This window comes from Mustela nigripes, chromosome 15 (assembly GCF_022355385.1).
Source record: "Mustela nigripes isolate SB6536 chromosome 15, MUSNIG.SB6536, whole genome shotgun sequence".
Taxonomy (NCBI): domain Eukaryota; kingdom Metazoa; phylum Chordata; class Mammalia; order Carnivora; family Mustelidae; genus Mustela; species Mustela nigripes.
The window spans coordinates 30084061-30110886 of record NC_081571.1 but is presented as its reverse complement, the minus strand read 5'-3'; the positions used below and the strand labels follow the sequence as shown (position 1 = coordinate 30110886).

At 39.4% G+C, this 26826-nt stretch overlaps 1 protein-coding gene across 4 annotated transcripts in view; it reads right to left on the bottom strand.

The window, feature by feature from the left end:
- ENOX1 (ecto-NOX disulfide-thiol exchanger 1) overlaps positions 1-26826 on the bottom strand; it is a 561141-nt gene that overhangs the window by 349075 nt on the left and 185240 nt on the right. The window contains exon 1 of one of the 4 annotated variants that reach the window (XM_059377622.1): positions 7106-7242. The exons of the other annotated variants lie outside the window; for them this stretch is intronic. The gene's annotated coding sequence lies outside the window, so the exon portion shown is untranslated. Of the gene's footprint in view, positions 1-7105; positions 7243-26826 lie in introns of those variants that run through there. 4 annotated transcript variants of the gene reach the window in all.

Genomic DNA, 26826 nt, shown 5'->3' with positions numbered 1-26826 from the left:
ATAGCAGCACCAGTCCCCACAAAGACACACTTTGGGGAGTGAGGGTAGGGACCTCAGTCTCTCTCTGACAGAATTTTAGGGTATCTTGTTTAGTTAAGGGAAAGAGTTCTGCCTTTTGCTTACCTATTTTGTCTGTGAAATTCCAAATTAGCACTTTGGACAAAACTGAGAATAGCAGAAATTACAAAGTTATTTCACTTTAATATTGTCACCAGAATTCCTGTAATTGCACAACTGTTATTTTATAGTGTAGGCAAGAATTCTGCTCTAGTCTGCTATTGCTTTAGATATATATATATATCGCTGAAAAGCCAAAGTGGATTGGAATTGCCAAAGGATTTTCCCTGTCATTGTTGGATACAATCTATTTTCTTTATTCTTGATAGATACATTGACAGCCTCACTTAAAATTCTTTCTACAGGAACATGTCTGATTTCAGAACTACCCAGTCAAGGATCCCATGAATGAAATTCCAATCCAGACCAGAGGAACAAAAACAATTGCTGGTTTCATCTCTACCCTTTCAAGATTTATAAAACAAAAAACAACAAACAAACAAACAATGCCTTCCTAGTAAGTGTCCCTTAGGGTCTCTGAAAAGCAAAACAAAACCACTTATGGATGTGGAAAAGGAGTCTCACCTATTAGGACAATTTTCCAGAGGTTTTTCATTTTTTCTTGGCCTCACTTTTAAATACTTAATCTTTATAATCACTATATGTATTATAGTATCAAAGTAACTTGTGACTGATGATAATTAAGAATAGGAAATTTCAGAAGTGCCTGTTTTTCTAGGCCAAGTTTCAACTAAATGTTTTCACTACTAAAATTATGCTTTCTTATACAAATGTTGAATATAACTAAGTTGCTCTGGAGATGTTAAGGTTTATATTTTTTCTCACTTCTTATTTTCTAGCCTGGATTAATATGCCAGTTTATATTTGACACTAGATTTCTTTATTCTTAAAATAATCAGGCCACATTTCTCTATGAGGTCATACTATTTTCTTGAAATGAATGATTATTCCTCAGTCTTAAGAGGTAAAAACTCAGCAACCCTAGCTACAACCATCAGTGCATAGGTCAAAGGATTTTATACTTTTATATCAAATGAATTCTATTGTATTACTATTTCTAAGTAAGATGAACACCCAGGGTAAATAAATGTATTTTATTTCTGTATTTGGAATATACAAGTTGTTATTCTCAATGGCAACAGCATATCCATTTTCTGCTAGAAAGTGATTTTTTGAGGGATGCCTGGGTGGCTCAGTTGGTTAAGCATCTGCCTTTGGCTCAGGTCATGATCCCAAGGTCCTGGGATCCAGCTTCATGTCCTTCCAGCTCCCTGCTCAGCAGGAATCCTATGTCTCCCTCTCCCTCTGCCTCTCCCCTGCTCGAGCTCTCTCTTGCATCTCTCTCTCTCTCAAATTAATAAATAAAATCTTTTAAAAAAAGAATGTTATTTTCTGTTAAAGTCCTGCAGCAAAACAGAGGGAATACTGGTTAATTGAGGAATAAAGTATTATTTCTGAAAGACAAAGAGCTAAGACTAGAAGCTAAGAACACTAAGAACCTAGTATTATCTGGACTGGCATCATTTGATAGTAGAATAATTAGAAGACATCGTGTCCACTCTCAGAAGACTATAGATCTTCCAGAAGCTTAACAACTTACTGAACTGTACTGAAATCAAATGAATTCAAATATTCATATATGTGAAAATGATTTTCAATTTATAAAATACTGTAAAATGTAAGGTCATACCATTATTATCACTGGATTTGTTTTATTATGCCAACTATTATGACCAAAGTCCTGTCATTATTTTTCCAGTGTTCAGGCCTGAAGCATCTTAAATAAGAATGCATGGAACAGGTTACCCCCCTGGAATTAGAGATAGCCAGTGGAAAATGTTATTGCATTCAATAAATCAATTGTGTCCTCCTAATCTGAATGAAGTACCTTGCAGTCAATTCCTGATTGGTCTTTCCATGAACTTTTTAAAAAACAGATGGAAAGAAACTTACAGAACAGATGGAAAGAAAAATACAACTAACAGTGTAATTAGGAGCTTGAAAGCCTAGAGTAAAAACCACATCATAACCAAACCCTTATCATGAAGGTCAGTATCAGGGCATATTCCTTACACTTAATTCTTTAGAGTTATCAAAGTAACACATCGGGATCCAGGAAGTGTTTTCCTCCATATCAAAGCTCACTTGTAATCTTTCTGCCTCTATATATGTTTCAAAAAATCATGCCCTCTTGAGTCCAGAGTTCTATCACTTTTATCTAACCTTTAGATAATAGTTTTAAATCTTTATATGCTTCAAAAATGGACACAATTATATCCATTAAATTTAAAAAAAATTAAAATTGACTAAAATAATAAACATAATTCTTAGAGTTAATTTTACCACTGTCTAGACATGGCCCAGTGATTTCATTGTTGTATACTTAAGAAAAGTAGGAAAAGGAAGATCATAAATGTCCTTAATTTAGAGGAAAGAAACTGAGGTCTGAAGGGATAACTACCTTGCAAAGGAGGGATGAGTACTTAATCCACATGTCTACTCTGTTCCCTTCCCATATTCAGAGCTGCAAGGAAGAGAAACAGAATTTGTAAAGTAAGATTTTAAATCATGATAACATGAGTCAGGGTACAATTACGTAACTTTAAATATCACTGAATTTAACAAGATAGAAATCCAGATCTTGATGTTTATTGAATTACTTACATGCCTTTTCCTGGTTTCTTGTTTACAATAAATTTTATGGGAGGATATTTCAATTTGTGACTTCTAGCCAGTCTGTTCTTTAATGAGACTACAGCCTGTTTGGGTTTTAAAGCTTTCTGACATTTAAAAGTGTTTACTTTGGGCCTCTAAAAGCCATAGAAAAGGCTTCCATACTATAAAAATGATGATCTGCTGCACTTTCAAAACAGCATGAAAAACCCCGAGGAGACAGATCTTTCTTTGTGATAGAATAACACTTTTTCCAAACTTTTGACAATGGCACAATTACTTATAAATTTAAGTTAAACTGGATAGTATATGGCTGCAGCCACAATATTTTGACCAAAAGTGTCAGATAAATGCTTTGCCTCCGAGAATAATCTAGAAGCCCTCTCCTCCTTCCCTGACCTGCATGACGCTTTCTGAAACAGCTAGCAGACAGCGCACTGCCTGAGGAATGACACGCATGAAGAGCACCCAATACATGAATTACAACTTCAGCTTTTAACAACGGAGAGGTGTCCTCAGCAAAAGTGTTGGAGTGCCTTTGGAAGAAAGTCAGACTCCACTGGCTATTTCAGACATTAAGAGAGAGAAACGTCATACTTGAACCAAACCGAAATCAGCATGATAACCTCCTCCCAGAAACTCTGTTAGATCTGCCCATTCTACCTAAGCTTCTAAGGGTCAAGTCAGATCACAGGTTTGGAGAAGAGAGAGCAGCACAAACAAGAAAGAGGCGAGCTCCTCAAATAATGCATCCAGATGGTCACCAGTCTAGCCTTAGCCGCTCTTCCACCCAGAGCAAGTCCGGAAACTTGCGTTTTTCTGGGTCTGCCAAAATTCAAGTTCCTACATTAATCTGTTGATTTCAGTCCATTAGTATAAATATTACTTTCATCACTGCAATCATTAGGTTTTTAAAACTCATTGTATTGATGAGACTAGACAGACAAAGGCAAACAGACTCCATTTTGAAAGCCAATTTTGATTTTTAGCAGTGGCTGGCTGGCTGAACTAAGAAGAATTCTGAGGCTGGCATGATGGGAAAGTGCAACATAATGACTTCACGCTTCCATTATGGATACAGGTCTGTCAAATCCCCAGGACTTACAGCACACGTAGGTAATCAATAAATGTTTAGTGAAACAATGATTTTATGCAATGTGGCTTGGTTCTTTTTGTCAGAGCAGCTTACAAACACACACACACACACACACACACACACACACACACAGAGGTAACAGAGTAAACAGCTGTATGCTCTTAGGTATAAATGTGTTCCTTCATCTATTCATCCATTCACTTTACCTTTCACCTGGAGTACTTCAATAGTTCCTTAAGGAGTCTTCCTGTCTCTACTGTCACCCCTGTCTAAGCCACATTACTATTAAAATGATCTTTTCCTCTAATACTATTAGATCATGCTTGCCCTTCTCATCCCTGGTTCTTCACTCTCATTGGACTCTCTTATGAAGTATGCCACACAAGCATAAAAAAACCAGCCGTAGCAGACAAATAAATAAATTGGGTGGATGGCTGGCTGGCTGACAGGGAGGGGGAGACGGAGAGCTAGACAGACCCCAGATATTCAACCAGGACACCTCCATTAGTCAATTTACCAATTACTCCCTCTTTTCTGTTTCCCTGAATAGCCTTTGCTTTGGCTCGCAGATCTTCTTAAAAACTCTGATTTCATGGAAATCCATAGGCTTGGGTCAAGGCCGGGGAAGCAGGGGAGAGACTTCCTTGGCATTTCTGCTTGGAGAGGCATATTGAAACAATTTCTCTTCCTTTACGAAAGTCTCTTACATGAGGGAAGACAGGACAAGCTCCTTAGCAGTGCACAAACCATCCTTCTCCATCTGGCCTTTTCTGCTCTGTCTGGGCTTCATTTCTGCTCTGGATGAGCTTCATCCCCAGGCCCTAAGAGTGAGCCACTCATAGCTCCCCGACCACACCATGATGTTTCCAGTTCCAGGTCTTTTTACAGGGTGTTTTTGCTTGTTTGTCTGCTGGGCGAACTCCAGCTTGGTTCCAGAAACCCAGTTCATAAATTAGCCCACACCACACCCTGGAAAAAGCTAGTCATTCCCTTCTTTAGGTTAGCTCTGTACCTCTCCCATAAATATTTCATCATTGCACCAGTCACGTGCTCTGTTAATGAGCTTAAAGTTAAGATCTGAGAGCTGGTCAAGAGTAGGAACTTTGTCTTAATTTGACTCTGTTTTCTTAGCCTTCAACACAGTTTAGGAGACGATGAATATAACAGAGGACACGTTCAAGGTTTTCAGTTTAGGAGGCAAAGGAAACAGTAATGACATTCACTGAGAGATGGGAAGAAACCGGAAGAAAGTCAGGAAGTCTGGACCTAGGACTGGAGAAAGTGGTGGGAGCTGAAGGTAGCAGAAGTCATAGATGGATAAGGAGGACCCAAGAAAAGACAAAGAAAAGAGGTAAGGAAAAGGACCCCGCAGGAATGCTCTGGAGAATAAGATACCAAAGAAACTAGAGGCCAGAAGGAAGCCAAAGACTGGAAAATTTAAATAAGATAGGACCATGTTAGTGTCTCATAATGATCGAGGGGGATGAAAACCAAACACAGATGGTGGATTGGACAACAGAGAGGAGAGAGTACAGGGAAAAGTGAGACATCATGGAAAATAATTTCAGTGGAGGGAAGGGAACAGGAAAAACCAGACAGCAGTTGGTCAGAGTGAATGAATGTCTTTCATCCATACTCATTACGGTGACTAGGAGTTTGAATGAAAGATGGCTTGAGCAGGAAGCCGCCAGTGGCCAGTGGCCGCCTGGGTGGATAGCAGAAGGAAAGAGGGAATGGAGAGACCTGGAGAGAAGGAGTTAGCAAATGAGCAAAGCGGGAAGGATTTTACTTTTCCCACTGCAATATGTTTCATATTTTATATTTTGGGTAAGATGTCCTTACGAAAAAGGTTCCACAATTCCTACTGGGGTTGAATGCTTACCCGCCACTCTCCCACCGCCTGCCATTCCTTGTGTTTCCACAGAAAGGAGGGAACATCAACTTCACAAGAAGATATCATCTCTGCCTTCCTACTCACTTCCTCTGAGGAAGGAGTCATTTATCTAATTTTTTAGTTTGGGAAAAGGGATTGAGCTTGCCCACTTCATCATCCTCTTCCCTTAAATTCATAGGAGGCCTGCCACGGCAGAGGGGCAGACGTTGGCTAGCTCTTCCCATACTTAAGGGGTCAGTTTATATCAGAGGGCCGGGCTGTATAAGGAGATCCGTGTGGTCTCAGGTGTAAGCCATAGTCTCCAGTTCAGCCACACTGGTAATAAACCTACGGTGTGAGCTCCCCTCATCTAGTTCCAGAGTTAGCTTCTCAACTGGATCTTTGAACTCAAGAGGGGGAGTCCACACCATGAAACTACAAGGGAGATTATTAAAGACGAAATATAGAAATACAACAATTTTAATTCGCTGTGGGATATTTGAAGGGGTGGAAGTGGATAATCTCCCAAGCACCCTTCAGCAACCTCTGAACATGTTGTCCATGTGCATATCAGTCAAGTAAGAGGAACCATGAGTCAGAAACTTCTCAGAAGCAAAAGGAGGTATTTCAGTGGAAGCTGGTGGGCAGCAGCAGCAAAGCGGTCAAGTCGCCTGGGACAAAGACAATTTAAGAGACTATAGGATACCTTATCAGGAGCCTTCTCAGAGACAGAAAGAGAGCAATACAATCAATATTTGCAGGCACACATACAATCAATACATTGGATTTATATAAATAAAACATATGCTCTGATAGATGTACAAAGATATAGACAAACAACAACAAAATATAGAATCAAGCTGGAAAAAATTCCAATTCCTACCAGCTGGAATTCTATGCTTAGATAAGCTTCTTCCTCAACTAAATGATAAGATAGTACTTTTGCACCTACATTTGCCCAGAGAAAAAACGAGTAGCCACAGTATGCTTAAAAGCAAATGCTAAAAACTGTTTGGCTCAAAGAACAGAACAGCTTTTAACCAAGCTGAAGACAGTAGAATATTATTTTCCCTTGGAAGCCCGAGACCTTTCCAGTTGCAACATTCCACATACCAGGGGCTGAGGTGGGGAGGGTCTCCAGGCTCTGAGCTCAAGGAAAACAAGGAAGATCCAGGGCGGGTCCCTGGCACTCCTGGTTTAAGGACTAAAGGATTTTATGGGATTCATCAGTGAGCACCTCAGGGAACAGAGGAGAAAAAACAGTTTTTTGCTTTTTGGTGTTTTTTGGTTTTGTTTTGTTTTTGTTTTTTTCTACAAGCTGCTGCTGTAAACAGAAATCTCACTCAGCCTTGTCCCAAATTCTTGCACGGGAAATCTCTGCTCACCTGCCTTTTGAGACCCAGGTCTCCAGCAGGCACTCTCCAGAGGCAGAAGGAAGACGTGTTCCACGCAGGGCAATCAGTGGCTATGTGTTCCATTGTGGCAACCGGGATTCACAAGGGCAAAGCTGATCCACCGCAGCTTTCAGCTATAATCCCCCTGGAATCTGGCCCTGCTGTTAGAGGGATAATTATCTGGTTATCCCTGAGGCCAGTTCTTACAGTTTTCACATAAAAATCACCTCTTGCATAAGACATGAAATTTAAAATCATCCCTTCACAGATATCACTGAGTCACTCCATTACCTTTGGGACAGATATAAATTATGCATTCTTTGATTCTCTTTAAAATTTTAGAGGCACATGGGGACAGAGAAGGATCTCATTGGTACTAAAAAATATAAGGCATTCCAGAAAGAAACAATAACTTGTGTGATATTAACTGCTACTAGGGCTCCAAAGGCTCCCCGCTTGGTCAAGGAAATCACATAAAGCATGAAAAACTAACAGCAGGCTTGCATACTAATGACTGCTGGTGACAAGGACTCATTGAATGTCACTGCTTCATGTCCTCATGCTGCTCATTTTTCTTATCTCGGTGACTTCTCCTTCCACAAGACTGATGTACCCCTATGAATTAGCGTCCTTCTGGGTGTCTGCAACCAAGAAGGCACTCAGGAATGTCTGTGATCGAAGCCCATGCGCTCTTCACATTTCTCCCTTCCCCCCGGGTTCCACTCCTTAATACCGAGAGAATTTTTTGTACCACGGAAATGGTATTGTATGAATCCTCGGCAGCTAGTTTGGTTTTTACCTCTAAATGTTACCAAGGCTTTGCTATCATACATGTATTCATATTTCAGAGAGGGCGTGACATTTTCATAATTAGCATGAATAAAATGCAATGGCTGTCACTGCAAGAATAAAGAAATCTGTGTGTTCTCATGCTCTGCTGCTGCGATGACCTATTTCACACCAGCATCTGTTCCCTACTGATGAACTATTCCAGACGCAGCTTGCAACACAGCCCCACACGTATGTTACCCACACAGACATGGCTACGGATGTTCCTTTCCACAGTCCACATTCGTTATTAACCTCACTTCTCCCATTATTATTCCACTGAAGGAACATTCCGTAAGGATTCAAACCCACAATATACCGTTTGCCACAGACGCCTGAGAACTTGAGGACAAATAAGAAGAATGGCATCCAAAAAAAGTAAAATCAAATCAATCCTGCCACAGAAGTTACTTCAATTGCATAATCCTCACAGCTGCTGATGAGGGTTTGAGGAGTTCTCTGACTTATGGGAGAAGTGAGACAAACTTCAGTATCCTGCTTTAAAGGCTTTCCTGAAGCAAAATGCACTGAGCAATATTAATTTTTCAAGCTAAAAATTAGAGGCATTTGAAAACTATTGTTCCCCCCAAACAGGAAAGAAAATCGCTATTGAGAGACTAAAATGTGTACCACTGTCACCAAAAACATATGCCAATTGTACACAAAATGCCTTTAAGCCCTTGACCTAATGAAGTTAGTGACAGGATATGGATGACTAGAACAGAAAACGACACTCAGGAAGAATTTTGTTCACGAACTGCCATATTTCTCCTGTCTTTTAACCAATTTTCCCCCTCAAAATTAGAACATGGACTGCAAATCTCCACAGCTACTGCTGCATATGACAGGCTAAGTGCTATTTAAAATGTAATGTTATATGTGTCAATCTGGTAGGGAAAAACAAGAGCCTGTGGGAAGGACTTTTCAGGTAGGTAGGGGTCTTAAAATGTTATAAAGATGCCAGTCAAGACAGTGAGCCACAAAACAGCCTTTCCCATTCAATTAGAAAACATGCAATATTATCCCCGAGTTCTGCAAAAGCAAGAATTCTTTTAGCCTGGGCACTCACTAGCACAGTCCCACTCTATTAACTTGACCTCCAGTGTACAATACATCACTTTCTACTAAAATTAACCCTTTGGGTTAAAATCAATGCTTAGATAACATGAATGAAAATGATTTAATGGGTGCATCACGCTTGCTATTTCCTAAGTTTTTAATCTTTGTAATTCGCTGTAAACCCAAATCACGAGCGATGGAAGGACAGTCAAGGGTTGTAACACTTCCACTGTTGAGTAAAACATACACTTCCGTTTTCAACTTTAATCCCAGCCAAGGCATCTGTGCTATCTAAACACCGTCATGCTTGAGTTCTCAGCAAAGAGAAACCACTGGTTTCCTACAAACTACTTTATCATAGTAGGGGACTTTCCTCCTCAAGAATCACTCCATTAGATATTCACACGGATGCACGACAGAGACACAGGGTGTGTCTCCAGGTTATTCAAGATTCTTCCACAATGATTGGCCACCCATGTTGAAAAACACTTAACTGCATTATGCATACACCAACTCAATGCTTTAGCAACTAGATACCATTTGAAATATGATAGGAAGGGAAACGGGCCAGTTAAAGATGTAAGTTCTTTTTCATTCCCTCGTGGAAATTTCTGCAGAGTAGAGTCTGAAAATAGAGACAACACTGAAAGTTTGCAAAACTTAGACTGTTTTCATAAAACAAAACAGGTGAATCACAGGGAACTGCAATACTGCTGTGTTCTCTCCCAACCTCCCCAACCTTGCCCCTCTGGAAATGCAAAAATACATTAGCTCCACTCTGAACAGATCCAAGTAACACAGAAGACTTCAGAAGGGGACTCCTGGGTGGCTCAGTGGGTTAAAGCCTCTGCCTTTGGTCATGATCCCAGGGTCCTGAGATTGAGCCCCACCTTGGGCTCTCTGCTTGGCAGGAGCCTGCTTCCCCTTCTCTCTCTCTGCCTGCCTCTCTACTTGTGATCTCTCTCTCTCTCTGTCAAATAAATAAATAAAATTTAAAAAAAAAAAAAAAGAAAGAAAGAAAAGACTTCAGGAGGCCATATTCAGTCCATATCTTCCAATCATCTAAAATCAGCTTTACTCAACTGTTACTAAGAAGTGCCTCTGCCTTTCTTTCTAGCCACCAATCTTGAAACTCTTCTCGAGAGGCTCATGTTACAGGCTATGTTTACACTGGGGTTACTAGCAAGTAACCAGCAGCTCAAACTGCAGGACCAGGAGAGCAGAAGAATTAAACACAGATTCCTCAGGAATTTAGCCAAGTGCTGCCTATGGTTCTCTTCACCCAGTGTGAGATGCCTGCCTAGCCATTTGGAATTGTGTGCCAGCTTCCTCATCTGTAAAATCAACCCACAGAGGTGGCCTGAGAGTCTGCTATGGTTACAAGGGATGGGGAGTTACACCTTGATGGAATCCTAAGGGTAATGGCCCAGGCAGGGGAGAATTCAGAAAGCACATCCTAGGGGCACCTGGGTAGCTCATGATTCTGGCTCAGGTCAGGATCTCATAGGTCCTGAGATCGAGCCTCACATCAGGTTTTGTGCTCAGCAAGGAGTCTGCTTGGGATTCTTCACCTCACCCTCTGCCCCTGCCCCCACACTCACGCACTCACACTCTCTCTCTCTCTCTCTCTCTCTCTCACACACACACACACACACACACACACACATTCTTTCTCTGTCTCTCAAATAAATAAAACTTAAAAAAAAAAAGCAAGCACATATCAGAAATATGCTGTAATATGCAAGTTCCTAAACACTACAAAGAAAAAAATGGAATAATTTACAGTCCACTGAAATATACTGACCTTGTGGTCTAAAGGGAAACTTGTGAGAGAAGATAATGGAACACAAAATATTTTCTTCAATTTGAAAGACAAGTCAGATTAAAAAAAAAAAAAAAACGATAAGAAGGAAGAAAGCTCGATCTTAAAAGCAGTCAGGGTAATTCTCTAAGAATTGCATATCTAATCCCAACATTTCTCTACTTAGCTGGCCCCAAATCCGTAACACGAACTGTTGTCACAGGATAATAGAAGCTATTTAAGGGTTTTAAACTAGGAGAGGAGGGGAGCATAAAATCTCTCCTTCTGCTTTTAAGACCCAATCCACTTGTCATTCAGGTTATTGCTTTCTCTAGGAAACCTCCCCACACCTCACCATGAGATCAGAGGCCTACGGTATGATCTTGTAGGAACCTGTACTTGGTCTTGATATATATCACAGTTGCCATTATTTTTCAGTGTCTCACTCGCCCCCCAGTGAGCTGTTGCTGTCCAATATGGTTGACGCTGGCCACATGTGGCTAGTGAGCACTTGAAATATGGCTAATTCAAATGGAGATGTGCTTCTGTGTGAAACACATATCATATTTGGAAGACTACTATGGATTTCTCCAGAAGGAAGGTAGCCCTGCTAATACTTTGATTTCAGCCCAGTGCCCAGTATTCCAACTTTAGTACTGAGAGAGAGTAAGTGTAGGTTGTTTAGAGCCACTAAGTTTGTGGTCGTTGTTACAGCAGTAGTAACAAACAAATACACGTAGGTACTAGAAAATTTCCATATGTCAATCCCATATTCTTTGTCTTGGACAGCACTGGGTTCAGTCGTGAACTCCAGGAGGGCGGGGCCACTTCTATTCCATTCAGGGCTCCATAACCTGCCCTCAGCATACTGCCTGGCTCCTGCTATTCAGTCCCAAGTCCTGGGAATGAACGCAGCACTTGAAATCAAGTCAGTTCCTCTCTTTTCAGAAAAGTGTAATCCATTCATTATTCTAATAAACATTTATTAAGCATTTACTCCAAGCCAGGTACTATGCAAGGCACTGAGGACACAAAAATAAATAAGAAGTGGTTGCCAGGGGCTGAGGGGAGGGAGGGATAGGGAGCAACTGCTTGACGGGTGTGGGGTTTCCTTTGAGGATGATGAAAATATTCTGGAACTAGATAGCAGTGCTGGTTGCACAACACTGTGAATGCACTAAATGCTACTAAATTGGTCACTTTAAAATGGTAATTTTGGGGGGCGCCTGGGTGGCTCAGTGGGTTAAAGCCTCTGCCTTCAGCTCAGGTCATGATCCCAGGGTCCTGGGATCAAGCTCCACATCAGGCTCTCTGCTCATCAGGGAGCCACTTACTCCCCTCTCTCTGTGCCTGCTAATGATCTCTGTCTGTCAAATAAATAAATAAAAATCTTTACTAAAAATGGTAATTTTTGTTATGTGAACTAAGCCTCAATAAAAAATAAATAAAATAAAATACATAAGAAATGCATGGTCCTCTGGTCTCTGACCTTAAGGATCTCAGTGTAGTCCAGAGCTGCTTGTATGTAAGCATGTGTTGTCCAGAAAGCACTAGAGGTCTGAAGCCACACAGTTGTATCCAGGACACAGCTACTTCAGAGGGAGGCCAAGGGCAAGGAAGAGGATATGCCTAGATAAGGAAGTGGGTGCCAGGAAAATCTTGAAAACATGAAATGGGGGTGTTTGAGCTAAATCTTCAAAGATGAATAGCATTTAAAACAAACAAACAAACAACCATACAAACTATGAAAGGACGTGTATTCCAGCCAGAGAACATAGACATTTATAGCATCTCTAGATAACTTTTCAAATTGCTGGCATTCTGCATCAATTGACAACTGTCTGCTTCCATGTCCCTATTCTAACTGAGAGTCCTTACAGAGTAAAGCCTTAATCCTTAAAGTCACAGCTTCTGTAATCCACAAGCTACTGTACCCACAATCACAGAACCTACAGAGCAAAGAGTCTTTAAAATAGGAAACAATGGAGAAAGGAAATGGAAACCAGAAGCTTCATTGACTCTATGGGTGACCTAATCAAATGTATATGTAATATATAATTAGAGACAAGGAGAAAAGAAACCCTAGTTTTGCTCAGAGTTTGACCACACAAGATAGTCATTTGAAACTGACATCTACATTACTGATCTCCTCATGAGACCACATAAAATTAGAGATGGAAGAACACAGGAACTGGAGCCCAGGTATTCTTGGCGACACAAAAAGTTAGGCTTGCCTAGAAGGCTCATGTTAAAGAAAATTTAGAGTAAGTCTGAAGGAGAGAAGCTGCAAATGAGCCAAAACAAAGAAACAAACAAAGACAAATAAACACTACAGTTCTTAATAGGAGAGAAAAATTTAATTGTAATCAAATCCAAAGAAGCCCATATCTTGATTGACAACAGCAGGACAGGAATCTGGGAAAAAGCTGACCTTTCTCAAAGAGACCTTATGTGTAGAGAAGAGTGGCTTCCAGGGGTTCTCTGAAAGGACCACCAATAGAACTGGCACAGAAGGTAGGAACAGGCATCAAAAACTGTGTATACGGGGCAAGCACCCAGATGCAAGGGGTTGGTGATTGGGTCTTCTTAAAGGAAGAGGAGACCTGAAAAATCTAAATCCAGACTCCAAGTGAGAGAATGAATGTGGGCTTCTTTCAAATTTGTGGTATCAGGACATAACCTGGGATATGTCCTTGAGATACAGAAGACTGTAAGTGGCTTGCTATACCAGAAAAGACCAATCAAATGGCATTCTGCATTTAATTTTTACATGAAATGGATTTTTATCATACTCTAGTTGGCTACAAATTAGCAGTCTGTGTGTGCTTAGTCAGCTGACTTTCAGCTTTGTTTTGTTTTTTGTAAACAAGAATGGACCCTTTCAGCCCCAAATAAGTAATGTTATGAGCATTCACAGACATAGTACAACTTAATTCTCACCAGTGGAAGATTTAGAGCAGCTTCTCTGTGAGGTATTTTCAAGAGCTGACCAGAATAGCTGTGCCGACAACAGTTCCCGTATGCTCAGGTGAATACCTAAAAATACACACTCACTCTCCTTTCTATAGCAGTGAAAGTCATTTCCAGTGACCCTACAAAGGACTTTAATGTCAGTGTGTGTTAGCCTCAGCTAAGTTGTTTCAAATCCTATATACACATTGGGGCAGGGGAGGGGCTTCTTTGAAAATTCTGAGGAGCTAGCCAAAAGTTGTTTTGAAATTACTCTATTTCTTCCACATTGCTTGCACACAATTTTTAGTAAGCTCATCTTCAGCTCAAAGAACTTCAGTTTATTTTTACAGGTAAGGTTCCACTTCATATCAATGGCATGCTTTTTGTGTGTATATATGCCATGTGTATAGAAACTTGCTTGAGTATTTAGGAATTTAGTTTAGAATCTTGAGAAGTTTTAAATGTAATATATATATGTTATTGAGTATGCTGTGTTTACATTCAAGAACCTGTCAATTTAATATGGCTTGCCTGTTGGGATTTTAATTGCAGCAGATGGTAATAAAAGTTAGGACTCTGTGTTGAAATATGATATATAGATTTATTTTAAGGCTATTGGAAGAGTTAGTTTATTTGGCAGACCCTGTAGTCTACCTCGTAGACCAAACACAGAGCAAAATACTGAAAGGGGAGGGTTTGACGCAAATAATTTTAATAATCTCTGATTCCTAATGGTCCCTTCTCGCATCACTATTTCACTGGTTTCAACCAATCTCCAGAGAGGGAAAAAAAACAAGAGCAAAAAACAATTTCTTTCATATACAATTAAAAACAATTTTTAAAAAATTTAAAATTTTCTCACAAGTCATATAGAATTATCACAGAAATGGAGAAGTTTAAAAAGCATATTTCCAACCATAAGTGGTTCTAAATTATAAATGATAGTGTCCCTAGCATCTTAGTTGGTGTTTTTGGTTATCACAATAAACTGGAGGACTCCACTGGCCTTTACTACATAGGAGCCAAGAATGCTCAGCATCTTGCAGTGCACAGAATAGTCATTCACCATGGGAACTGTCCAACCTAAAATGTCACAAAGAGAAAATACAGAAAAATATAGAAACTGTTGAAGAGCAGAAAATCCTCTCCTTCTGTTCATGATAAATCAAGTGGACATAAAAATATATAATGATATATAATATCATACCATAATGCCACAGATCTACCATAGAATATCATAACTAAAATCACAGATCTACTTAGTATATATCATATCTGCACCCTGGAAACAGAGAAAGTATTCTTCCTCTACAATATCTGTCAGACAGGCACAAAATTCAACAATGTATTATGCCACAAATAAAACATCGATACAGTCCCCCAAACAGGAAAGTACAAAAAACATTCTCTTATCATAATGCAATAAAACTATCAATTACTCACAAAACTAGAAAAAAAAATTCTCTGACTTCTGAAGAATTTAAATGTGTCTCTTAATTCTGGAGTCAAAAAAAGGAGAGCATCTAGAAAATACCTATGTAAAAATAATCCATGGAATAGCTAAAGTAGTGCTCAAAGGAAAATTCATAGACTTCAATAGTTTATTAATAAACAAGGAAGAATAAAAAATAAAATAAGCTTCTAAGTTAGGAAGTTAAGGGAAACAAAAACCACAGAAAGCAGAAAAAGGAATTAATATACATAGTACAAATTAATTGGAAAAGAATAGAGAATTAATAAATCAAAAAGTGGATACTTCAACTGTTAGCTAATCAAATCAAGGGGGATGGCGAAGGAGACTGATTCAATTAAAGAAAATAAGAATCAATAAGAGACAACACCAATATAGAGGACATTTAAAAAAATCGTAACAGATTTCTCTGCTCAATTCTGTACAAATAAATCTCAAAACTTGGATGACAGAGATAATTTCTAGAACATATGGTATGCCAAACTGCTTCCAGAAGAGAGAAAAGATCTAATCAGACAATTACCATACAAATAAAGGAAGTTGTTAGTTACCACCAAAAGTGGGAATACACACACAAACACACACACACACACACACACACACACACACACACACAGCCTAGATGGTTTCAAGGCACAACTTGCCAAGCCTTTAAAATACAGGTTAATTCCAAAACCATTTAAACTATTCCAGGGCACCTGGGTTTCTCAGTTGGTTAAATGTCTGCCTTCAACTCAGGTCATGATCCCAGGGTCCTGGAACCAAATCCTGCATCAGGCTCCCTGCTCAGTGAGGAGCCCTGCTTCTTCTGCCCCTTCCCCCTGGACGTGCTCCAACATGCTCTCTCTCTCCCTCTCTCTCAAAAATAAATAAACTCCTAAAAAGAATTTAAAAAATAAACTCTTCCAGAGTTTACAAAGCATCAGCAACATTGATACCAAACCTGCCAGACTGCACCAAAAAGAAAATTATAGAGCAAACTCAGTTAGGAATAGCAATGCAAAAATCCTAAATTAAATACTGACAAATAGAATCGGATTTAAATAATAATGTGCCTGGCCAAATGGAATTTATTTCTGGAGTGTAGAGAATAAAAAAAAATATAAAAAAAAAGAACAAAAACTTAAGAAAAAATATGTCAGCACCAAATCCCTCACTAGCTCACTAGTCGGACATTCAATGCCTTTTAGAGTATGATCGTTTTTATTTCCCACATTAATGTCACCAATCCGATGACATTCAATCTCCTGTGTACTTAACACCATGTCATATCTCTTGAACTCTGCCAATTTTGCGCCTGTGTTTGGAATGTCACAAGACCAAACTTGCTCCCAGTTCTAAAGGTCCTATCCCCCCATCAAAACCAAATTTAAATATTAACTCATAAGAAAAGCTTCCTTGATTCTCCCCACAATCAGAAACTTCTCTCTTTTTGTTGAACAACCGAAAAGCTTTCTCCCTCTCTCTTACGGCACCTGTTACAGTTAACCTCATATTACAGGGGTCCGTGCAAAGCACTGCTTCTCCTATTAGACTGGAAACTTTTTTGAACATAAGGGCCATGTCTTATGTTCCTTTGTAAGCCAATCACTGCAAGCACAGATCCTTACATACTTCCATGTTTTGACGTACAAACACAAAAATCCAGGGTATAAAAGCAACAGGAAGCTGAAGACTGATGAGTCGTGGTTTCCCTATAAATGCTACTGCATGTGCACAGAACGAAGGTTTCAAATCTGCACATCAGCAGGGCGGTGGCCACACCAGCCCCACTATCGTCCTGCAGCCAGAGTCAGGGCAGGACTCAGCACTGGATGCACTCTGGCTCCAGACTGAGAAACTCTAATTACCCTCAGACTGCCAGAAAGCAGACAGCAGCAGCTACTGTAGAAGCCAGAAAGCAGCTAGAACCATCGATGCAGGGCATGGAGGTGATGGGGAGTAAAGAAGTCAGGATGGAATTGCTGGTTTCATTAGACTATTGGTTTGGAAGCAAGTGCTTCACGCTTACAATGCCGACCCAACCATACACACGCATCCCTTTCCTACTTCATTTTCCTGAATTCCAAATATTAACCTGTGTCCTAAAATTTCACTGAAAATGTATAAGCTTGTGAGACAGTCATAATGTCGAGTTTCAAAATGTATGTGTAATTTGTTATGTGCAGCAGGGTCAACAGTCCTATCAAAATGGCACCAGAAGGTTTGCGAAGAACAGAATATTAAACAGAGCAGAGACTATGGGATTTAACGTGAGAAACTGACATTAAGTTAAAACGGCACTAAAAGGCCACATTCCAACCATGGTTGATACACTTTTTGAGAATTGGACTTCCAATGTAAACGTGTTATTCTGGGTACAATTTCAAAAGCAATGAAATCCAATGAAATGACAAATTTCTAGTTCATTCTGAAGACAAGAGTTACAGTTTATTTTAAGGCCATGTCAACAAAGAAGTTGACATGGTTGACACTTTCCTGTAAGGAAATATAGCAGTTGTTTTTTTTTTTTTTCTCCCCTGTTTTTCATGTTGCTCTGTCCTTCCTTCAGAATGTGCCCCTTCACAGATGTTCAAAACTTGTGCTCCTGGTTTTCCATCTACTTCACTAATGCTCCTTCCTCTTTGCAGACTCTCCACATGCCCTGATAGTTCAGTGGTTGTCAGGGCTCCATACTCAGCTCTCATCTGCACACTTGGCCACAACTATTTACAGCGATTCATAGCTTTAACACTAACTGGCACTAACAGTCTTATGTCCCCAAAATCTATCTCTGGGTAAGAATCATATAACTAAGTATCCCCAGCTCATCAGCCTCATATACATAAATTATATTCACTTTCTCCATCTAAATTGGGAGACATTGAAAGATGGTCTTCCAAATATGTCCATGTCTTCATGTCCAGAACCTTTGGTTATGTGACTTTACATGGTAAAAAGGATTTTACAGATAGAATTTAGTTAAGGGTCTTGAGATTATCCAAGTAGATTAATATAGTCACAAAAGCACTTCCAAGAGTCAGTGTTAGAGTGATTCAATGTGAGAAACTCTTGACTGGCCATTGTTCGTTTTGAAGGTGGAAAGGAACCATAAAGCCAAGAATGTAAAGAGCCCTTAGGAGCTGGAAGACAGAAGGGCAGATTCTCTTCTAGAATGTTCGGAGGGAGTGCAGCCATGCTATGTGCCTTGATTTTGGCCCAGTGAAACCCATTTTGGACTTACTACAACCAGAACTGTAACATAACCATGCTATGTTGTTTTAAGCCACTAAATTTGTGGTAATCTGTCACAACAGCAAGAAGGTACTAATACCACCAATTCTCCCAATTGCCACTCTGCCACATGACTTGCCAAGACCTATTGATTCTTCCTCCTAAATCCTTTATGTCTCCTGCCACCCATTTGTTCTTATTCCGATGGGTACTTCCTGAGAAGAAAAATGCATCCTGTGAGTCTTCGCTAGTCTTCCTGTGTCTACTCGGGCCACTGCCTCCCCCAACCCTAACCTGGGCAAGATCAGTCTTCAAACTGCCCCCAGAAGACCTTTACAAGACACAAATCTGATAGTCTCAAGCCAAATGGCTCATTATTGACAAGAGAGTGACAATTAGCATCTTTACCAAATAAAAGGGCCTTCATATTTTAACACTGACCCAACTACCCAATTTTAATCTCTGTCCTCTGTCCAAACCTGGTGCCCCACCCAGCATTCCATTCACACTTGGTACTTCATCTTCACTCCATACAATGTTCTCACTACCTGTTTAACTGGCAAACTCCTGCATACCTTTGAATACTGATTCAACTTTGTTGGCAAGCTCTGGAGAATGAGCTCCTTGAAGGCAAGGACCTCTCTCCATCTCTTTCACCACAATGCCTAGCCCAGCCCTCACTCTGAACAAACAGAAGGAACAAGTTTTCCCTTCACATGACCTCTGGCATATGCCTGATCTATCTTTCTCTTAGTTTTGGCTCATACTTGGCTTTGGAATTGCTTTGAGAAATAACCCCACAAGACACCATGCCCTCATAGGCCTCTATTTTCAAGAAGCAGGTGCTAAATTTGAGAACTGGTACTCAAACAACCAGCCCTGGCATCATGGCCACTTCTTCCAGTGCTAAGAACTTCACCTTGAAAGATTGGGAACAAGAGGCACCTGTAAGTCCCAATTCTGCTACAGGTAAGACTGACTCAAAACTCCTCTCATGCCCCCCCTTCACTTTCCCTTCTTGTTGAGAAAGACTTCCACTTTCAGTTTTCGGCATAGTAAGTTTTTGTACTTTCAAATCATTTCATTCCTTTTCTCTGGCCCACCTCCAATTTCCTAATATTGTGTTTAAAATATGGAGATGAAAATTAGACTCAAATATGGGCTTTATCAACGCTGAACACTGTGAGTGGATTATTTTATGATTCTTGTGTGTTACATTCTGGCTAATGCAACCCCAGATCATGTTCTCCTTTTTGATAACAGCCCTATATATTGCTGACTCATATCCCTGAATGACAGGGTGAGAATGGCTTTTTACCTGCAGAATACTTACATGTCAATTCCGTTCTTTATGATGGCTAGGATAATCTATCAGTATTTTTTCCCAGAAATATAAAAATCTCACACTTTTGCAAAGAACTGTCTAATGCACTGACAGTAGAGCTCATCTTGACTTGATGTTCCAATCTATAATTGGAACCATTAGACTCAAATCAAAGCCTCACAAAGTTCTCTAGCCATTTTCTTCATTTTAAACATATGTTATATATTTATGTGGGTAACATTTTAGTTCAAAATAAAAACAAACGCGCTATCCTTTACCTGTCAGTTTAGAAGCCGTGCTTCATTTTAGAAGCCGTAAACACCAAAAATAATGAGTTAGACAGACCATGTGGAAGTAGTTTCAGGGACTATCCTCTGATTCCATTAACTTCTGTGCATTTTTTTCTTTTAAATCTATGACTAGAAAGACAGAGTTGAGAGCAGAGGATGCTTTTTAAGTTAATCTGCCTCTCTGATAAAGCCATAGAAATGGAGGCTCAAATTATGTTTCTGAAGTAAAATGGAATAAGATAAACAAAAAATTTCATCTCTAATTGGCTCCTGGGGAAAAAAATCTCAATGCAGATTAAGTATGTTTCTATTAATTCAAGTAAATTAGTTCATTTTACTTTCTCACATTGATGTGATATAATTGAAGCATGCACATTTAAAAATTTTTGGCATACTTTAAAGATAAATTTAATATTATCTCATTAAAACAGATATATAAATGAGTGGATTTGGAGTGCAAAAATCTGGATCACAGTTTTAGCTCATTTGTTCACTATCAGATTAAAAAAGTCCCATCACCCCCTCTAGATCTCCATTTCTTTTATTCAGTAATGGTGATAAGTAATCACACCTCGTCTTTATTCCTTTCTTGTGAGTATGGCTGGGAAACCCATTCTACACTTAAAGGAATGAAGAATAAGATAAAAATACAAAGCTGTAGTGGGGACCAGTATAGGCTTTAGAAAAGGACCTCGCACTCCAATGTGGGGAAAGTGGGATTGAAATTTGAAGCTGAAATTCTTACTTGCCCCCCATTTCTGAGCTATAGCTTCTTCATCAATCCATCACACTAATGGCACCCATTTCAAGACATTGTTCTTACAGTAGAAAATCTACTCAGAATCTTAAAAAATAAATGATAAAAACAGGGCTACTCTAGTGATACAAGATGTGTGGATGCAGGACCTTTCTCAGTCTAACTCAGCCTCAGATCCACATATAGCAAAATCTTAAAATCAACAAATGAGATTTAAATATTGTTGCTTCCAATACTGAGGTCTCCATGTATCTAAACTGTGCACTTGTCCAATGTGGAATGAGGAAGTGGTATTTTAAACACAAAGAGCACTGTATCTGACTTCTATTTCCAACTGTTGCTGGACTAAATACTCAGGAAAGCTATCCTATCAGAAAACACCTACGTATTGGATAAACTATAACTAGCTCACACATAAACAATTGCTGAGCTTTCCAGAAAATAAGGGAAGCTAATAAAAAATGGGATCCATAAACTAAAATCATAAAAAGGTAAGATAACCCTGAAGCTAAGGCTTCCCTGAGGACAAGTGACTAAACCAGGTACCCACAGGTGGATATTATTAATGAGAGAAGAGGAGGGTTATTAACACTGAGACTCCTAAATTGAACTTGTACTTGAAGAAAACGCACCCTCAGTATGTGTGAGTACTAGAAGCTAACGATCCGTAGCAGAGGAAATAGATAGAAAGCCTAGCCTGTTCCCAGGATAAAAAAATCAAAAAATGAATATAAAAATGTAACAGTCTTCCCTTAAAATCTACACCAAGAGACCAGATCTCACATGGGTGTAGTGTTCAAATTTATATTACTTGGGTTTTCAGGAAAACCACAGGCCAAATAAATAAATAAAAGCTGCCCTAAGCACTCTCTGATGCCCAGCTGAAGAAAAGGCAAGTTTAAACCAGAGAAAAACCAGCATTCTTAATGCTTTAATTATCTCAGGCTGCCATAACAAAATACCATGGATTGGGTGGCTTAAACAACTGAAATTCATGTTCTCCTAGGTCTAGAAGCTGGAAATCTGAGATCAGGGTGTCAGGATGGTCAGGTTCTGGCTTCCAGACAGTTGCCATCTCATTCTGTCATCCCATGGTGGGAAGAGAGACAGAGATCTGCCCCGTCTCATTTTATAAGGCTACAGGCCTATCTGCATAGGGCCCCACCATGAATACCTAATTTAACCTCAATTACCTCCTAAAGTTCCTATCTCCAGGTACAGTCACACAGGAGTTAGAACTCCAACATATGAATGGGGGGGGGTGGGATTCAGTCCATAGCAATTAATATCATTCTTCATAATTTCCACAGATTAAGTTCCACCAAATATGAGCTCACAATCAACTATTACAAAATGAAGTAAGAAACCGAGTCACCATGGATAGCAGTCAGAAGTACCATAAGTCAGAGGTTTAAAATTTCAGTGGCCTCAAATATTAGCATGACCCAGTACGGAATATAAAAGAATTATGTTCCAAATGGATAAAAAAAAATAAAGAACATTTCTCATGAGCAAAAAATAACACTATCAAAAAATATGCAGTCAGACTTAAAAGATAATAAATTAGATGTTTTTGAAATTAAAAAGAAAATCTTTGAAATTAAAAACCAGTGATACTTAGGGGTGCCTGGGTGGCTCAATGGGTTAAAGCCTCTGCCTTCAGCTCAGGTCATGATCCCAGGGTCCTGGGATGGAGCCCCACATCAGACTCTCTACTCAGCAGGGAGCCTGCTCCTCCTCTCTCTCTGCCTGCCTCTCTGCCTACTTGTGATCTCTGTCTGTCAAATAAATAAAAAAAATCTTAAAAAAAAAAAAAACCTCAGTAATACCTAATACCACAAATTAGCACACAATCAGAAAGAAAAACTAAGTGAGCTAGAAGGCAGACTTAAAGGACAAAGACCAATCACAGCACAGTGTGACAAAGTGATCATGGGGAATGTGAAAAAGGTACAAGATGTGGGTAGACAATGACAAGAAATACATCATGATCAAAAGTTTCTTTATCCAAAGATGCCATAAAGAGAGTGAAGAGTTAACCTACAAACCTGGTAAAGGTAAAACCCACAAAGGATTTTAGTTAGCATACATAGAGAATAGAATGCCTCTCTATCAAAAGATAGATGACCCAAAAGAAAAATGGGCAAACATCTGAAACAGATAGTTCAAAGAAGAAGAAACACAAATGACCCATAAACTTATGAACAGATGGTCAAACCCTAACCAGAGAAATATAAAAGTAAACCATGAGATACCAGTCAATACCCAAGATTGGAGGGTGAGAGTTAGAAAACCTGTAGTTTCCAAATATTGACAAGATGCAGAGCATTGAGAACCACTGTGAATTTAAATTTGTACAACCACTTTTTTTTTTTTTATGAGAGAGAGAGTATGTGCACATATATGCAACCGGATCGGGGAGGGGCCGAGGGAGAGAATCTAACTCAGGGCTTGATCTCATGAACCTGAGATCATGACCTGAGCTGAAAGCAAGAGTCCAGCCCTTAACCAACTGAGCCACCCATGTGCCCCAAATTTGTAAACCACTTTAGAAAATAATTTGGCATGACATTTGAAGATGTACATATCCACTGACAAATCATTTCAACTGATTAAATCTACTTCAGAGGAAAACACTTACACATAGGAATCTGACTTGAGAAAGGTCAAAGGTCTTAGCAGCATTGTTTGTTAAAGAAAAAAAAAGAAAAAGAGAAAATCCAACGATGAGGAATTCAAATTAAGTCCACCAACAGATCATTAAAAACTTTTGGCATACTCATACAACAGAATATCTCACAGCGTGAAAATTAATGAATTGTAGTCACACTAATCAACATGGGTACATCTCAGGAAAATAATGTTGACTTAAAAAAAGCAAAACAGAACTGACTATATAAACTTTGAAAACCTATAACAATATATTGTGTACAGATGCATGTGTAGTAAAATCATAAGACAGAACACTGTAATCACAGAGTGGTTTCGTGGGAGAGGGAGGTGAGAGAAACAAAGCAAAGATGGGGAGACAGAAGACACTTGATTTATTGCTGATACTCCCTTTCTTCAGCTGAGTGGCACATGCACAAATGCTGTTTCATTCTTTTTTCATAATGTAAATATATGTGATGTATTTTTCATTACACGTATAAAATATTTCATGAAAATTCTAAAAACAGCACAGGGGAAGGAGGTGAGCAGCAAACTCTGAGCAAATCTGGGGACCTGACCAGGTATGTCTTTGGTTTCCTCCCACCTGCGTCTTTTCTCAACCTTAAAGGCACATCTAATCGGTTCCACCCACAAATTGCCAACGGATTATGTGATAATCATGGTTTGCGCTAATAAAAGTTTGAGGTGACTCTTCCAAGGGAACCTTTGAAGTCAAAAGACCAGCTTGGGCTTTGAAGCACTCCCCATCACCTGCCCATCTGCCGGGTGTCACCTTCCTTCCGCAGCTCCCATCACTGCTGGGCTCTCAGTGGAGGGGACTGGAGGATTGGCCTGCAGACCACTTCAAACAGTTTCTTGGAGCTGATCTGAGATAGCTAATTACTCCTAATTATCACAACACTATGTATGTATTTTTTACAATATATGGTCGGCAAGTTTTTAATCATTCATCTTAGTGGGAGGAAATAAAAAGGCACTTGAACATCTTTTTGACTAGATATGAAACGTAAAAGGACTCTAGGAAAGTGTACCAGTCCAACTTCTTGTAATTTGATTACCATTTAAACATAGTGAGTTTTGGATTCAAGACTTTTGTTACTGCATGTCAACTAATCAATGTTTCCGGAAACATTCAGTCTTTATAAACATAATTTACTGTATATGCGGTAATAGACCATCTGGGACAGGTTAAAAAAAAAGTGTGATTACCTTATGCGAACATTCATGTGGTTTTATTCACAGATGCTTTAAAATACAATTATTGTACTTTTTAAAATAAAAATAAATCTACACAGAATGGGAAAAGAAATCCTAGAGGGAAAAAACATTAAGGACTGGGCCATTTGATTTTTCCTGATTAACTTTGTATTTAATAGAATATCAATATCTATTAGTAGTTGATTTATACTAATTAATCAAATTATTTTGGTTGAATTTTCATTTTTATATCAGAATATAAAGCTTATTGGTATAGATTCCTCCATGTTGCAAATTTAATCTTAATAAAATATATTAGGGAAGGGAGAAAGGAAGGGAGATAAAGGAAGAAATTAAGACTTTTGTAAAAACAGCCTACATGATTCAATAAGTCAACTTGTGCAATGATATCAGACTGCTATCCTCCTCTGCAGTGGACACGTCCTAAATACACTATTATTTATCACAAAATCTTCTAAAGTCAATTTTGGTTTTGATGAAGTTGATGATTATTCAACATTCTAAAAATCAGGCTCAAGTAGTAGTTGCTCATAATGATTTCTTTGCCAGGTAACTATAGAAAAACAATTGCAGAAACTATTAAAGTTTAGTATTCTGTATCACCAAAGTTTTCAAAAACATCAGTAGCTATCATTATAGCTATTCAGTAATGATATTTGGCTAGTGTTTCGTATATGAACAGAATAAATGCCAACTAATCCTAAGAATTGCTAGTATAAAATTTTTGCTAATAATTATTCTAGAGGAGAATAACAGCCTAGAGTCTAATAGAGACTGTCCTAGAGTGACTTCCAGGGAGTCTATTTATCTTCCTGTTGTTTTCGTAGATTACTTCAACAAAGAGATTCTCCTATTTTGTCCAAACTGCATGTTCAAGTCTACACAAATCCAGGGAGAAGGACCAGAAGGAAAAAACTGATTCCATAGCCTTACCTCCTGATGGGGTCAGAAATGAAATTCTTCGGGGATGGGGTAACTGGGAGTTTGAGGGGTAAGTGGGAGTCTGGGATTGAGGGAGGAAGCCCCTTCCAGATCTTTGGAGGCAGCTGCAATTTCCCCAACTTTGCTCTCTTGGTTCCCCTGCCTGTAGTGAAACCCTTAAAATAAAACAAAACAAAAAGCCCTTCAAAGCTTACCTCAAAGGTGAAGGGAAACGAGGAGTTGTTACAGTGAGTGTTCATCAGGCAGCAGGAGTCAGAATGGGTGGGGGGGCAGACTCACCTATGAAGACCCACCTGGATTTACAATTCTGCCGCTGTCCTCCACTGCCCCCAGCATATACTGGGACTCCTTCTAAAATAACTCATCAGCCTTTTCTTAACTCCTCCTCCTCCTTCCTTCAAATCAATGACTTATTTTGAACAGAGGTAGCTGAGTTGAAAAGTGCACTGAAACCGGCATTTCAGCCAATTGAATCTACTTGGGTTTTTGGACTGAAGTCCAGTCCTCCTGTCTTCTACAAGGTCAGCCAGGAGCTGTGCCCTGACGTGCCCTCTTCTCTAGGATTGAGCCTCATCCATACCAAGGCCTGATTGTGCTTGGGTGAATGAAAGTGTGTGAAATTGCAAGGAAAGGGGGCAGAAGAAATTCTCCCAAGATGCACAGGTAATTTTCTCCTTCAGACAGCTCTCTCCCCTCTGCAGCCTGGAATGCTCTATCTAGAAGTGTGGATAATTCTTTGAGGAGGGGACTCTGATTGTCAGCAAGTGAATGGCAGCCACGAAAACAGCAAGAGGCCTGGGTCTGGGAACAGAGGTCAAGTACTTAGCTAGACTGTGCTTACCTGCTGTCAATAGTAGGAATAAAGCTTAATCCGTACATGTATATATACACAATCCCTCAAAATAGTATCTTCATATAAGTAGAGTTACATTTGTATAAAAAAAGTATTTAAAAATTATAGGCAATGTAGCAACAATTCCTGCATTATCCTTTTGTTTAGTTAGTGCTTTAGTTCACAAGGGTAATTTGGATTTTGTTAAATTTGTAGGAAAAGGCTGACAAAGGACCCACACTACCTCATCTTTGGCTAATACAGTAGGTAGCTGGGACAGGCCAGGTACTGTCCTGCCTTCTGTTTATTACCTCCCTGCACTTTCACAACAATCTTGGGAAGTAGGTATTAC